Source organism: Coloeus monedula (assembly GCF_965178545.1).
Source record: "Coloeus monedula genome assembly, chromosome: 10".
NCBI lineage: Eukaryota > Metazoa > Chordata > Aves > Passeriformes > Corvidae > Coloeus > Coloeus monedula.
This window is the reverse complement of record NC_138790.1, coordinates 20,336,729-20,353,056: the sequence shown is the minus strand read 5'-3', so window position 1 is coordinate 20,353,056 and position 16,328 is coordinate 20,336,729. Positions and strand designations below refer to the sequence as shown.

Genomic DNA, 16,328 nt, shown 5'->3' with positions numbered 1-16,328 from the left:
TTACTCCATGAAAGCCATCCCCCTCTGATTCCCCACAAGATCCCAAGCCCAAACATCTTGTTTAGTGAAGGATTTTTAATCGCAGAGCTCAAGCTCCCTGATGGAGACAAACCGAGATTAAATGAAAACTTAGTAGTACACACAGTAGTTCAAAAGAAACCACCATCATCTTTCAATACTTATATAATTATCAGAACACACCAGGAAATACAGCTAAACATTATGAAATTCTCCTTGATCAATTGTCTAATCCAGACCAAAGGCATTTTAGAAAGGAATAATCTGTGGCTTGACGGGATGACCTTCAGGGTTAGACTGTCCTACCCACACAGAAGCTGGACAGATGCTTATGGCAGCAAAACTGGAAATGTGGCATTTGTAAAACTGATTAGAAAGTGATGGGTCCTGACTGATGACCAGAACTGGCACAGTCACCTGAGGGAGCACTAGTGTAGGTTTGGCCAGTATGGATTACTTCAAGATGACCTGCAAGGTCCAAATTCCAGGCCCTGTGTGCTAAATATATCTCTGTAATGGAGAGGGAAGCACCAGACAAATGCTTGGCATTCCTCCTGGGAGAGACATCTGTCCATCTGTCCCTCAAAGGGAAAATTGTCTTATTGGAGGGGCCATCTCAGGAACAGTGGGAACATCAAACAAGCTCTGCAGCTTCCATTCTTAGGCCATTTGAAGGATGTCCCTTTAGAGAGAGTTACAGTCCTTCAGGAACACCCAATTCCAATAAATAAACATTTCTGCAATCAAACTTTTAGACCCTGTCTCAAGAAGGCTTTTGGAAATTATTCAATGGCTTTACCAAGTGCTAAAATAGGAGCCTGCTAATGCTGCCTGGATCTAGACACAGAACAGCTGCTGGAATCAAGTCCAAGAAAGGTGAAAACTGGAAAAAGCCTTTTCTGCAACATTGTTTAAAATCCTGTATACGCCTTTTTGGCACACATCTGATTTTAAGTATGCAACTGTATGGCTGCTGATCTCCTGTGCTGCATTAAAAAGCCTTTGCAAGAAATTAATTATGGATGCATGTGGGAGCACACCCATTAAACCTCGCTTGGATCAAACTGTGTAAAAAATTCTGAGAAAATAACAGATTGAGAAGAGCCCTTGAGTCACTCAAAATGAGCCCTATCAAGGGCTTCTGCTGAGACTAAGGTGGGGAGGGGCAAGGTCCAAAAATGCTTTTCTGTTTGTGAACACCACCACTGAAAATAAACACAACTCCTGTGGTTCAATCTTTTTGATCCAGAACTTAGAGAAATTAACAGTTAAATGCGGTTAAAAATCTCCATACCATGCTAAGTTTCTGCTCTCACCTGATTTATTCTCATTTTCACTGCTAAAAAACCTACTGAATAACATGGCCTGTAAGTCTGATCAGGAACATTCCATTTCTCCCCAGTATGTTGTTCCTGATGTTCCCACAATACATCATTCAGGGCTCTGAGGGACTGTGTCAATTGAATTGAATGATGTGGTCGCCTGCTGGTACATAAATGCAAAAGCAAAGCTGAGGGGGTTTATTTTCAAAACAGGAGACATTGATCCTGTGACAATGTTCCATTACCCTGACTTTATTTCTATTAGAGACAGTGATTACATCTACATCAATTGCTTGAGCTGATGGATACTGGTGCACTAACAGTGACACAGTTCTTCACTACGCTGCTGCTGGATGCTGATGGCTTACAAAACAAGATTCATTCTCAAACTAACACTACTTATTTCTCCATGGAAAACCACTGAAGTTTGGGCAGACTTTTGTAATTAGCCAGTTCTCAGCTGTCTGTGGTTTTTTTGGGAGGGGGGGTTTTGTGTGTTCAGTAAATCTTATTGTGGAACGGTGATTAGTGACTGTGTAGCCTGGCATAGATTCTATTTGTTATGATTAAAATATTTACATTGCTACCTGCTGGTAATAAAACAGCAGATGTAGTTCTCAGAAGCAGCTGTGGAAAGGTATTTCTGCACTCTTACAACAGCAGAAGCAGCCCTGTCTTGACTGGGGATGTTTTCATACAGCTGTATGGGCTCCCTCCCCTTTTCATGCACTGTCACCCTTTTGCAGTTTCTGTCCACTGCCCTTGCTATCTTTCCCAAGCTGGTGATCCATCTTCCAGCTTTCATCTCTTGATCTGACATCTGATCTCGAGCCTGTGGTCACGCATTTGCCCTGGTTTTCACCTCCTCACCATGCACTGCCTACACACACTCTGCACTCCTGAGTCCATCTCTCCATCTGCTCTCCAGAGTATTGAGTTTATCTGTATCTCCTTCAATCACTTCTTTTTCTATGTCCTTCTTTCCCTACTTTTCCATTGCAACACAAGTTGCTAACGTTTTGCAGAAATAAATTCTGCTGGTTGAAAAAAAAAAAAATTCAATTCATCATCAACAACAGTGTTTTCTAGTCCAAGTAAACCCTGTTCCTTTTATTTGTCCTTGTTTGTTTAGCCTTGTGCCCTGAGTCATGTCCTGAACTGCCTGCAGGAGAAAGGCCTTCATCTGACTCACTCCAGGGTATTTACCAGAATGGGTTCCCTCACTCTTGATAAGGAAGTTTTTTTAATGTTGCCATAACAACAAGAACTCGGGGTGATTCGGAGTGGCACCTGCACAGAGTAACCAAGCACAGCTCTGCTCTGAGTTCCCAGCACCTGAAACTGGGACCAGAGCAGGTCTGCCAGAGCCAGCCAGCACCTCCTCTCTGCCCCAGGCTGGTGCCTACAACTCAGCACAGCACTACCTGGGCACCTCCCTGCTCAGGGCGATTTCATACTGCACACCTAGAATTTTTGCACAACCAACAGCAAAATAAAAAAGCTCCAAATTGTTCTCTGTGGTGTGACTGGGGACTTGCAAGGCTGAGCCTGCAGGGATCCAAGCAGCCCTTGCCTGGCAGTTCTGAGAGCAGCGAATTCTACTAGAGTCCAAGTCTGCAAACACTCATTGGTGGCCACCCCTGCCTCACGGTGTTGGAATAGGCTTTTTTGCAAAACACTATATTTTTGGGTTTTATTAAAGTTGATATCATTACTTGGGTAACTACACTAAATTTCTGCATATCTTTGGGGACTGGTTCCTCTTTCCTAGTGAACAAGCAAATTAAAACCAAACATGCATCGGTCTGGGCACAGACAGCTCCATGAACATGACTTTTTCCAACAAAGGATCCGCTCCCTCATTTACCCTGCCCCTCATGTCTAAGCCTGAACACTCTCACCTCAGCTTTTTCAGCACCTATAAAATTATTTTCAAGTGCAGGTATTATTTTGAGCATAAGAAGTTAACAGAACTACTCCATAAATAATACTGACCACATAAATAGAGCAGGAGAAGCATTTCCTGGAGTGGAAGGATGCTCTCTGTGTGTGCAAGCATCTTTTCTGACTCCTACATTATTTCAGAAAAGATCAGGGATTATCAGGCACAGCACAGCTTTGGCAGTGCTGGGGATATAAACATATGAAAAAGAGAGAGACGGTAATGAGGTGCTCAGTGCTCAGAACAGGTCCTGAAGAGGCTTTGATCCATTCTAAACGCAAATAAACCCAGCTTATTTCCCCATTGTTAAGACTAGTCTTTTATGCCTTTCCCATGAGAAAAGAAGTTTTGGAATTATGTTACTCTGGCAGCATCTAGTTTGGGAATAACAAATAATTTTTCTGAAATTCCTTTGTGAGTGCATAAAAGCTGCCAATTCTTTTCCTGAAGCAGATGTCTTGTTGAACAGTAACAGCTCTGAGTCCTGTGTTTCTGAAAAATTAAGGATGACACACAAAACCCCTGTGAGGGAATACCATAATGGGGTGAGAAAAATGGAAAAAAATCCAACCTAACAACCCCACAGGACACAGAGAAGATCCTTTAGTTACAATTCATTGAAATTTCAAGCCAAGAAAATACCAACTGTTAACAAGGAAAGATAATTTCCAGCTTTAGTGGCCATTAATCACAGAATCAGCTCATGAGCAACTACATTGGGACCTGGTGCTTTCTGAAGAGGAGGCCAGACTTCTTTATCTACTTTTAATTTTGGGATGAAGAAAAAGAAGAGATTGCCCTTTGGACAGGGAAAACAATGAATTAATTATACTAACAATGCAAGGGTTTGTTGTGGATTTTTTAAACAAAAAACCTTGAATACTTCTGACTTCTTAGAACAAGGTCAGTATTACTCATGAGTTGTGGATTGATGGCAAACAAGTAGATTGGTATTTGTGAACATTAATAGCAGAAATACACTGCACTTTAAACAAGCTTTTCTCCATTTACCCAGATATTAAACATGCTGAGGATCTAATGCAGTTGGCCAGCAGAATTTGCTACTGAAAATATAGGCTAACATTCATCATATTTAGTATTCAAACTTCTCCACAGCCATGAAACATATCCTAAAGCCTGGAATAAATTAAATGTAAACTGACAAGTTCTTCTAGCCCCAATATGTTCACCTCAAGAGATTTAAAGACATGTAACTCACGACTGACTGCAGCATTATGTATGAATGGAGTTCTAAAGAAAGCTTAAGAAAGTTTACCCTCAGATTAAAAACTCAACTCTTTGCTTTGCCCAAGCAGTTTCACATCCACCTCTGTTCACTAAAGCAGCCTGAAACAAGCCTGTGGGAATCTGCAGGTAAATAACCATTATGAGTGGAGGATCTTTAAAAAAGCGGAAAAACCCCCCACTTTTTGCAAAACCAAAAGTCATAGATAACGTGTTTCTGCAATTGGTCACATGAATGCAAAACCAGAATACGTGTGAATCTCCATGAGCTATTTCTACTCCTACACTCCTGCACTATCCCTGCCCTACTGGTTGCTAATCTGCAAAAAAAGCCTCCTTTCCTCATACCACTCTACCAATGCCACCTACCACACCATCTTATTCTTAAATAAAACCAAAAGCAACACCAGTATAAAAAAGTGAAAACCACAGCTCTGAGTCTTTAAGAAGCCATCTTAGAGCTACAGCCCATTTTTGTTCAGGAATAATCAAACTGCAGTGTCTGAGGATAAATTACAGAAATCAGTTACCAGTGTAAACAACATCAGGTGCAAAAGGGCATTATGAAACCATCTTCACCTAGTTGTTTTTTTTTTTTTTTTTTTTTTATTAATTAAAGACCAGTTAGCAGGGAAAAAAGTCACTAAATCAGACATTCCTCATTTAAAAAATGAAAGAAGATGTACTAATTAAAACAAATGAAACACCCAGAAATTTATTTCAGATAAAGGGCCGATGAAGTGGATCAGAAACCAACTGTATTTACTTTGGCACCTCAAGATTTAATTTCAGGTGAACTTTGAAATTAGGCAGCTAAATTCTCCAGAAGCACCTAGAGCACTTGGATGCCATATTGAAATTATTTCTAACAAAGAATAGGATGTGAAGTTCTTGACTTTTGTGGCTACTTCCTACCAAGACCCATCTCTCAAAAGCCATGAAAGAAATTAAGAAACAAGCACTGTCTGACAAACATTATTTCTGGTATTCAAAGAGGCAAAGCTCTTCTGATTTGTTAAATCAATTATTACAGAAGGGGTTTAATACCCATGATCCCAGCCCTGCTACAGACACCAGGCATGGCCACTCATGAGCACGAGCGACTGCAGCTGCAGACAGCACTGATTCATTGTCCTAGGCAGTGACACAGCACCACCACCATACTCATCCTATTTTCCATTTGCAACTGAAAATAACAGGAATGTGAGACCAGTGTAAAAATTCCCATTTCTCCTTTCACTGCTCTGTATGCCAATCTGCAATACTGGTGTGATCTATCACGAAGCCATAGAGGAATAAAGCAGAAATCTCAGAGCTGCCAAGGCAGCCAGGAAGAAGGAGCATGTTCCTGAGACAGCTCTGGAAAAGGTGGTGGGGAAGGGGCTGTTGGGGTCGGTCATTAGGGCAGAGTGCTGCTTTACTTTTACAAAATGAAAGATTGGGCATTCCTGGGCCACTGTTCTGTCCTCATGGTCCCTCAGGGCTGTCACTGCCTCCTGCACAGGGCCCAGGAGGCAGTGGGGTGACAACCACAGAATGAGAGGGGCAGTGCAGTGACTCCCTCGGTCCAGCCCCACTGTGAGACTGGACATTCAACTGCACAACACGAGACCCTGGTGGGCACACAGGCAGCTCTGACAAAACCACCTCATCCCCAGGAACTCTGCAAAAATGGCCAGATTGTTTTCCAAGCCTGCAAGTACCTCTTCCCTTGATTTAGACAGTTTTCAGTTTCTGCTACAGTCACCACCCTCAACGCAGACATTCCATCTCTGCATCTCTCCATCCTACTCTGCACCAAAGCTCAAATCTGACTGTGGAGGTTTTCATGAGCAAAACCTATACTGTCTAGGCATTAGTGCTGTGTATTTTGGCAGAGACATCTCCATCTATATTAGCTATACCCAAAGTTCAATAAGAAGTCGTATTGATTTTTCCCTTCAAGCATATATATATTTGATGAAAAACTCACTCATGCCTCCAAAAGTTGTCTAGACATTAGCTGATTCCCCTTCTGCCTTCAGCATCTGCTTTTTTTTTTTTATCAAAATGAAGCTGTACCAAGGGTCGTTTGGCAGAATATTAAGAATAGCATGTATGCTGATATGATATGCCTATAATATGTGGAAAAGGCACACAACACTGTCAGTGTCATCAGCCTCCTTGACCAGATTTTCCATACCCTGCAATATACCCTTTTTTTTTCCCCACTGGGAACTGTTCCAATATCTGAATCATCAAGAGCAGTCTTTTCTTTTACAGAACGCCCTAAAAAATAAAAACAAGCTTCTTTCCTTGCCTGTAGAAATTGGAATATTTTGCCTAACTCAAATTATCCCACACTAAGGACAACTTTGAATAAATGCCAAGTTCTGATACTTCATCAGTGCTTAAGTCTAGAGGCATATTTATACTAGTGTAAAGGAAAAATTCCCAGAGATTGGATGATCGTGCCTGCCATAACACAGCCCCAGACGGCTCCTACACATTGCAAAGTCACCTGCATCTCTAGAAGTAATTACACTGTTGATCTTAGAAGATTAAAGCAGCATACCAAATGGTCCTCTTGCTAATTTGGCACTCTACAGAAAGTCTAACTGGCAAAAGGAGCCTGAACACACCTGTAGAAGAATATGTAATGACATTCAAAAATATATTAAAATGTAGTTTAAAGGAACACTATTTTGCTTTTCTGTATAGCACATGGGATACAAAAAAGCTATACTAAAGCAGCCTGTGGTAAAGTTTTTGTTTTGTGAAGGAATCATCCTTCCAAGCTGTATGCAAAAACTTGCCCCAGTGCCTATACCCAAACATAAAAACCTTAAAATTTAAAGCTGTTGGCTTTGTACAGTAGGAGAATCTACTGAATCTTATCAAATGGGCTGAAAGTCACAAGGGGTCCAATTAAGATAAAAAGTTCAAACCCAGGACATTTCCTCTTCTTTCTGACTGCTCAGGCCAACATCAGACATCTGTTCTCACTAATTTTTTAATTAATCCCCTTTGAAGCAAACTATTCAAAACCTGACAATACCTCATCTGTCCGATAAGGACCCCCCTCCATCAGAAGGTGCTATTTTGAATTAAACTGCTCCTCCACTGATGCAGTTGGAAACACAATCATAGCTTTGTATAGAGAAAACAGTTTTGCTGAGTCAAGCTAAAACATTAGCAGAGATGGAAATACACCCTGTCTTGTAACTGCAGGCAACTATTACACAGGCAGCTGCACTGAAATGGTCTTCAGCTTGTCCCACAAGTGACCTCTACTCTGGTTTTTTTCAGAATTAACCAATCACAGTAACGGCTTCTCCTGGTTCAGAGTCAAACAAATTAGATAGGACGGCTTTTCACAAAAAGAAACCCACTGTCTTTGGTTACCTTGACCTTACCTCAAACAGATTCAATGCATGTAAAATTCTGCTCACCCATTTCCAGTAATGGGAGCATTATTTGAAAATAAAGAGATGATAGAGAGGGAGAAGTCCATGACTTCTCCAGATGACATTATACTTTAATAAGTACTGCACAAATTGCTCACAACATTTTGAAAAATTTTCAGTATTTCTCAGACTCCAAAGAGCTCCCATCATCTTTCTTTTCTTACAACATTTATAAAGCTATGATGTTTTTACTTTGCAGAATTGCCATTTAACATTCTTGAGTGATGCTACTCAAACCTTCCCAAAGCCATTTCTCTCCTGTAAATCTGAAAGCGCATTTTCTGCCACTCCAAGACTTAGAAACTCTAAAGTAAGTCTACATGCATGGCTGGTGCATGCTCAAGGCACTATGTACTTACAGGGCTGGAAACCACGCAGTGTGAGTAGTACCATGACCAATTATTTTAGATAAACCCACCAAATGCAATGACAAAAGGGAAAATGGCTTCAGTCTTTATTCACTCACAACTTCCAGCACCTTTTGCTTCCTTTATTTATCAGTCCAGAGGCTTCTCAAGCAAGGACATCCCTCTCTCTCCTCAGTATCTCCAGCACATAAAGAACTTACTTGTTTCTTAGCTTGACCAGAGAATCCCATTGAAAATTTCTTGTGGACTCCACCTTGTTTTCAGAAAGTACACAGAGAGATCAATCCAGAAGAACATTTAAACATATTCTAGTCCCACTGCCTTCAACTGCTTAAGTGATGTGTTGGAGCAGAGCCAGCCCAACACTACCCTGCAAGGCCACAAAGAACATCAGCAATATCCTTCTCTACCTTGTGGGGGTCTACTTGCAAGATAAGGGTTGTTAAAACAAATTCCCTCTGTCTTTGAGTGCCCTCCATAGACCTAAGAGAGGCACACAAGGAGAGCTTGCCAAAAACTTTAAGGGACTGTGAATTAAATAAAAAAAAAAAAAAAAAAAGTGGGGAGGGGTGCTGGGGAAAGAAAAGACATCTGCTACACCCACAAGACATTTGTTAAATTATGGTATATATTAAAAATGCTACAGATACCAATGTGGTCTCAGTTATCTCCTGCTGAAAGAACAAATGCTCCATTGTGCTCTTGCACAATACTTGAGCATGGCTGCTGGTGGCCTGGTGCACAAGGAATTTTCCCTTTTCCCTTTCTAAGAATAAGCATAGGTAATCTCATCTCCCTTGTAACTCTAGCCATAGAGAAGAGATAAGAAAATATATTTACGGAAAGTTTCCAGAATCAAAAGAAATTATAGAAGGATGGCAGTTACATACATTCAAAGGAAACAACTGCAAAATCATGAGTGCACATTACATTTAAGAAGACAATAATAACAGCACACAGTCTGGATATTTGCCCTCTGAACCACACACTCATGTTTTCCTTTAGGAAGACAAGACTTTAGCACTTGAAAAAAACACACTATAATCAAAATTCAGTAATTTTCCACCCTTTTTTAAGAACTGATACACACCAAGGCAATAGTGACTCCACGCTTCAAGGAGACAACATAGTTTTTACAATGTGTTTTAACAAAAGGTCTATTTATTAATACTTCCATACCGTCAATTGATGTGTTATACCATAACTCTCAACAAAATGAATATGGATTTACACATGAGACACTAACAGCTCCAAAAGGAGCTGTTAAAGACCACTGAATAAAAGAACACTTAATGTATGGATTCAGTGAACTGCAGAAACTGATACCTAACAAATACTGTAAATGCACGTAATACTAAATTGTACCAAACTACAGTCCACTTTTATGACAAATAAATAGATAAATCATTGAGTGTCCTTACCAGAACTACTCTCTGAAACCCCACAAAATTGTGATGTGGCAGCAGTACAGCCCTTGGTATTACACCACCTGTAACACAAACCATATTATGATAGTTTCTATCAATATTTATTTTAAAGGATGAAAAAAGGATAAAAGCTATTTTTCTACCAGTCTTTTTACTGAAAGAATTAAAACAACATTCAGTTTCCTACTGATAACAATATATGCTTAGTTAAGAAAATAAACATAAAAAATTAGAGACCTTGATTATTTACATGGAATTTATTTTAAAAGCGAATTACAGTCACAGTTTCAACTCTATCCTCTTCTCACTCTAAGTTGAAAGCAAATCTCCACCACAGAATAGCATATTAGCTTCAAAGGAATTTCTGCTCTTTATGAGACTCCAGATTAAAGTTTACAAAGGGGTAAATACTGATGCAATAGATATTGCAGGGTTAACCAATGCATACTAAAATGATTCAATAGCAAGATGAAAACCAGGAAACACAAGGCCATGATCAAACAATCCAGTGTTTTCAAAAGTGACCATTTTGGAGCAGAATTTCACATCGACAAATTATAAAGAGTGTGTTATATGAACAATCCTTAAAATACCCTCATGAAGTCAATTTCTACAGGCAACTTCAAAATTTAAACAGTCCCTAGAAATACATTGCACACCTGTGATCAGAATAATTACTGATTCTGTATTTGTGTACCATGGTGATCCCTACCACCAATATTCATTACAGATTAAATCATTAGAAAGTGATCTTATGTAAACTAAGGGATTAAGGAGAAGATTTGTAGGCAGAAGCACAGGAACACTGTCTGGGCACCACAGGAAAAGAATCCACATATCAAAAAAAGCTGTTTGAAGCAGGATACACTCAATAGTAAAAGAGATAACTCTGCCCTCTGGAAGAGGATCTGGAAAACAGCAAACAATTTTCTAAGTACTAAACTCCAGCTACAAAGGCTGACAAAATACATTATAAATAACACTAAAACTTCCCAAGCACCTCCTTAAATACTAGGATTAAAACCAAGGAAGGCAACACATGCCTTAAACAGGACTTAGCATTTCAGACTTTCCATCATCCTAAAAGCAACCACTGACGTCTAAGAAACTCTCTGCTATTTAGCCTGTTGCTAAGCTCAATAAGACTTGAAAATGTTTTTTCCTCTTTTGATTGAGGAACCACAGGGTATTTTGGTCAGCAATCATTTTCCATGTTTCAATTCCCAAGAGAATCAAGTAAACTTCTCTTTTCCTTCTGAAAAGCCTCTGACAGCCAAATGGACAGTAGTGTCGAAAACCATGGTACCCTGGACTGGAAAAGTGTCCTGGTCCTCCCTGTAACACTGACAGTAATTCACAAGAACTAACTGAAAAGGTCCTGACCCTCCATTAATGTAATTTTAATTCTCTGCTAGGGTATTACATACTGCTTTGATCATTTCTACAAACCTAACTGTATATGCCAACTACATTGCTAAAATTTAATTTGGGAAAAAATCATCAGAAACACAGTTTAACAAGCTTATAAAATTTTAACTCTAAGTGCAAAGGGTCATTAAAAGGGGATGTTGATCCTTCTGGGTGAACAAACAAGACAGCAGTAAGTTTCAACTTTTATGCTTTGAACCTTGTACACTTTATGTTTACATTAAGGACTTTTCATTCATTTGCAACAAACTCTGCTCAAGTAAATAACTGAAATTACCCCCAAAATGATGCCAAACAAGAGAAAGAACCCAGAGGCCCTACAGGAGAGCAGAGAACCACCACACCCTCAACGGAACCTGCTTTAAGAGGAATTCCTTTCCTCTCCACAGCAACCTTCAGAGCACACACAGAAAACACAAAACACACTGAACACCAGAAATTCACCTTTGCATTAACCTCTCTACAACAGCAAGAAACCTGTTCACAGTTACCTTAGCCATGGCATGGAGAGGGCTGAGGGAACAGCAACAATTAAATACATGGCCTAACTTAACAGGGCTTTTAAGAATGACTAAGCAACAAAAGCAATTTTTTCAGATGGATCCTGATAGTCGGCTACTTCTGCAGGCACTTGCAGCTCGTAACACGACCATCAGATAGTCCTCTAAAAATCCATGTATTTTTAATCTGTTTCAAATTAATAAATAAGAGTAAAATTTATTGCATGTGCTGCAGAGACACACTGCATAAAGAGTATATGTCTGGGGGTTTTTTATGTATGTTAGTGATGTGAATAGAATTTGTAGTAAAAAACCCTTCACATACAGTGAAGGATGTAGGATAAAAACTTCACATTTAATTATATTCCTACCAAGTGATATGATGAAATGAAGCACATCACAGGGTGCTCACCTATAATCACAAGGCATAATTTCCCCTACCATATCTACTCTTCAGCTGTGGATTGCTTCATTGCTACATACTTAGTATTTTATTTTTCTTTCTTACAAGATGCCTATCTACGTGTATTTCAGGAATCTGAAGAGAATCAAGCTGTAAAGCTAAAGTCTCATTACAGAAAAAAAAAAGTTGAACGAGAGAGGAAGAACTGAAGAGATTTACCAGCCTCAGGGAGAGGACAAGAACAGAAAACAGTGCAAAAATGTGCAGAATTTCAGGAACCCAACATTTTACGTGATGTTAACAGGCAAGCTTAACAACTGTGTCTGTTACTAAAATGCTCACACTCCATAAGAATTTGTGCATCGTGAGCATGAAATCTTTCCCTCTGCAGCTTAAAATATCTATGCATTTAAAAACCATCTGTAAAAATAGACTTCCCCACTGCAAAATTAATTAGAGAGTAGGAATTTCATCTCACTACCACCAATACAAGTGATGATGCCACACGTAAACACATTGCACTTGTTTTGGCACAGGACAGCAACAGAAATGGTAAATTTAAAAAGATTCTGTGAAAATGTCACTTTCTTGAAGAAGCTGATTAATATCAGTGGAGGTGGAGGATGGGCACCCGAGAAGGCCAGGCTAGATTAACCCACCACTAGAGCGTGCTCCTTGATCAGGACAGAGCCCATTTACCTATTCCATGGGTGGGGTTTTTTCCACAACCTTTTTTGATTTTTCTTCTCTTCCATTTCTTTTAAATGAAATCCCTACTGCTAGTAGATTGGGACTTAAGTCTCAATTTTTAAACTCAAAAAAAAAAAAGAGTTGCTTTTCAACTAACAAACAAGTAACCTTTTTTAATGGCTGACTAGGGTTTTTGTTTGTTTTGATTTTAAATTGTCTGTAGTTAGGGAAAACAAGACAAAAAAGTAAATTATGTGGTCATAAAAAATACTGACGTGCATTTTATAAATTGAATGTGGCCCATCAGGGAGAGAGAAATTATCCACTTTTAGGAAGTACTGTTTACTGCTGTCTTCCCACTAGACCACCTGTTAATAATATTTGATGTTGTTTTCTTTCTGTGTGAAGAGTATGACTATAAATGAGATATTTGATCTGCTCGCTACAACTTATTCTCTCTAATGCCTCTATTTCAAAGACCATCCAACCAACAAATGACACCAGCCTCAAGGCAATGTCCCAAGTGAATGTGCATCTTTGCTTCTCTTCCTTATCCACTGTCATTTCCATAATTCATCCTCTTAACGATTTATGAAGTGCAGAGGATATTTTCAGAGTACACTGATGGTGCTCAAAAAGTCTTGACTGACTGCCAAGGGCACATGAAGAAAGCAAGAAGCATGTACAACTATTTTGGAAACAAGATGCTGAAATTCTCATTCTTTCTATTCGACAGATATTCCAAATTCTTTGGCCTGATCGTAATTCACACGATTTGGCTTAAAACATTTAAGTTTTATAAGGGTAGGCTTATTGAAAAAAGTCAAACACAGGAATCATTTTTACCAAACTGGAAGGCAGCAATATTTAACTTTTAAAGGCTGTCTCCAATAGTACTGTTTCACGACTGGCGTTGCAAATACTACAGCCACTATTTTGCATACTCATTAAAAGTGATGTCTGGAACTTGCAGCTCTTTTTCCAAAAAAAACCACCCTTCAAAATGTAAGCCACTCAAAAGCACTGTAAAGCTGGTCATCATTCTCCTTTCTGAAAATCCTCCATTTTACTGTATTAGAATTTGTTAAATAAATATATTTTTCTTTTTTTCTTTTCTCCCTTGCCATTCTACACAATCTCTAGCAGCTTTATTTTATGCCATCAACCATCATCACTGTCAGCACTCCAACAGCAGAAGGCTGCTCTGTACTTTGTGCCTGCCTCTGAATTCATGACCAGAGATTCACCCTCACCACGCACAGAAAATGAGCAGCCTTCATCTTTCAATTTACCCCCATTAAGTCAGTGCCATCATGTTCTCCCAGGAGAAAAGTGCAAGAGCTGAAACACCTCAAGCGACAGCAGCCAAGGACACTCAGAAATAAGGTCTGCCCTTGCTGCTCTTGGACTGTGAAAAGGAAAGCTCCAAACTGCAGGGCAGTGACCATGGACTGCTGGAATCTCAGCTCCTTTTGAACAGATATCAAGTAGCTGGGATGGAGCACATATCTCAAACTGGGCTTTAATTTGCTTGGAAATGCATGTAAAAAATAGTGGAACTTGGTCTTAAATTGGACCAAAAGCAGGTTGTATCATAATTATGTCATATCTAATTAAAGTCCATATAGAGTCTTTGCCATTCTAGATACAAATGTCACTTGGCAGCCACAGTGGTTCTCAAATCTGCAGCTGGAACATAGCTCAGGACAGGAAAGTGTAAAAAAGCTACTGATTGAATAGCCTGATTGCTAGAATTTAGTAGATTTTGCTTTATTTTATAGTGTTGTAACACTTTACTCCAGGGAACGACAGGACCTTGGATTTCAGACATCCAATTCAATTGGTAGATGGAATTACCACATCAATGGCTCTTGCACTCTGCCAGGGGACTGTAAATTCTTGGCTCAGGTTTGTAGTGAAAATAAACAAGCAGCATTAATCTAGTCACCATTTATCCATAAATTACAATTAACCCCCCAAATCTTAGCTTAATAAGTGTCAGCCCAAATGATTGCAACTGCATCTGTCAGCACTAACAGTAAAAAGAAGGTGCCTGACAAAGTCTTAAATGTAGCTCTTGTAACCTGTCTCTCATCTATTCACAGAGAAAATCATCTTGGGACAGATGGATTCACAAAGTCAGCGGAACAACTCAAACCAGACTTACGCACGCCCGTGGTCCTGCTCTGTGGAAAAGATTTTGACAGGGAAATGAGTCTATTTTTCTTCAATTTCGCAAGTGTTGCAGCTGTGTATTGCTTAATAATTTAGTTTATTAAAGGCAACAACTGTCAAAATCTATACAAACTAATTTGTCGTGCAGCAATTTTGCATTATTGGAATCTTGTTATAAATCTGACTAACGCACACGATCGCGTTCTAACCATGCCTATAATTGGGTTCTTGGCTCCACAGGCCTAGAGACAGTAATCCAAAACATCTTCCAATTACACTGAAAAATATGCATGTTTGTGGGAAGCTACATTACTTAATTTTCAGACTCAATGGGCCTTTAATAATATGGGGGGTGGGGGGGGAAGGGGGAACATTTGCAAAAGGCACTTGTTTGTAGCACTACTCAGAAAGTTGTGTTTTCGTATAGGAAAACACCACCTCAAAACCTATGAACACCAAAGCAGCACTAGTGAGATACTTATGGAATGTAAGACAAACTCAAACAAAAACAGTCAACAATCCATTCTGATGGAAGACCGTATCTCTAGGCTACACATCTGAACCAAAGAAGGATCCCAGCCATTAAAAAAGTCCATGCTTCCAACTCATGTATGTGTGAGAGTCACTCATGAACTTTACTTGTTTACTTCCAACACATCAACTGTCTGTTGCTCCTGCTCACAACCCTTCACAGGGCAAATGTGAAGTTCCTTGAATTTATTGGTGGATCAGCAGCAGCTCAAGACACAAGAACCTTGCACAGGAACCATTGCTTCATATTCCCAGTGTCTGACAGACACTTCCAGTGCTCCACCAGGACTGACATAAAGGTAATTTTCAAGATGCTTAAAGTGTTGTGTGACCTGCTATATTATTTGACAAACATGGTTTACTATTTTTAATACAAAAGATAAGCAAGTAAATATTACAAGGGCAAGCAGGATTGCCCAGATGCAGATGTGCTTTTTACAGAGAGAAAACACTGAAGTTGCCACAGAATCATTTAGGTTGGAAAAGTCCTCTGAGATCATCAAGTCCAACCTACAACCCAACACCACCTGTTAACACTTGAAATACAAGAGAATTTCTGCAAATTTTTAAAGCATTAAGAGCTTTTGGGGGGTTTTTTATTGCTAGAGAATAAAAAAATGTCTATAAATCTTGGCAGATTAAGAGTGCACCTTGTGATGTGCTCTCATTATTACATGAGAATCAACAGGACTATGTTAACTGCCTGCAATAAGCATATACATAGAGAAAAGATTCCCTGAGTCACAAGGAACTGAAAATATAAACATGTACTGTCACACAAAAAGAGTCAGAAAAATACAGAGGTACAAAAACTTCAAAACAACCCCCTGACA

General features: G+C 39.4%; 1 protein-coding gene across 2 annotated transcripts in view; it reads right to left on the bottom strand.

Annotated features, from left to right (window-relative positions):
- Positions 1-16,328, bottom strand: part of TBL1XR1 (TBL1X/Y related 1) — a 109,888-nt gene that overhangs the window by 29,048 nt on the left and 64,512 nt on the right. The window contains exon 3 of one of the 2 annotated variants that reach the window (XM_082288224.1): positions 9,763-9,830. The exons of the other annotated variant lie outside the window; for it this stretch is intronic. The gene's annotated coding sequence lies outside the window, so the exon portion shown is untranslated. The remainder of the gene's footprint in view (positions 1-9,762; positions 9,831-16,328) is intronic. 2 annotated transcript variants of the gene reach the window in all.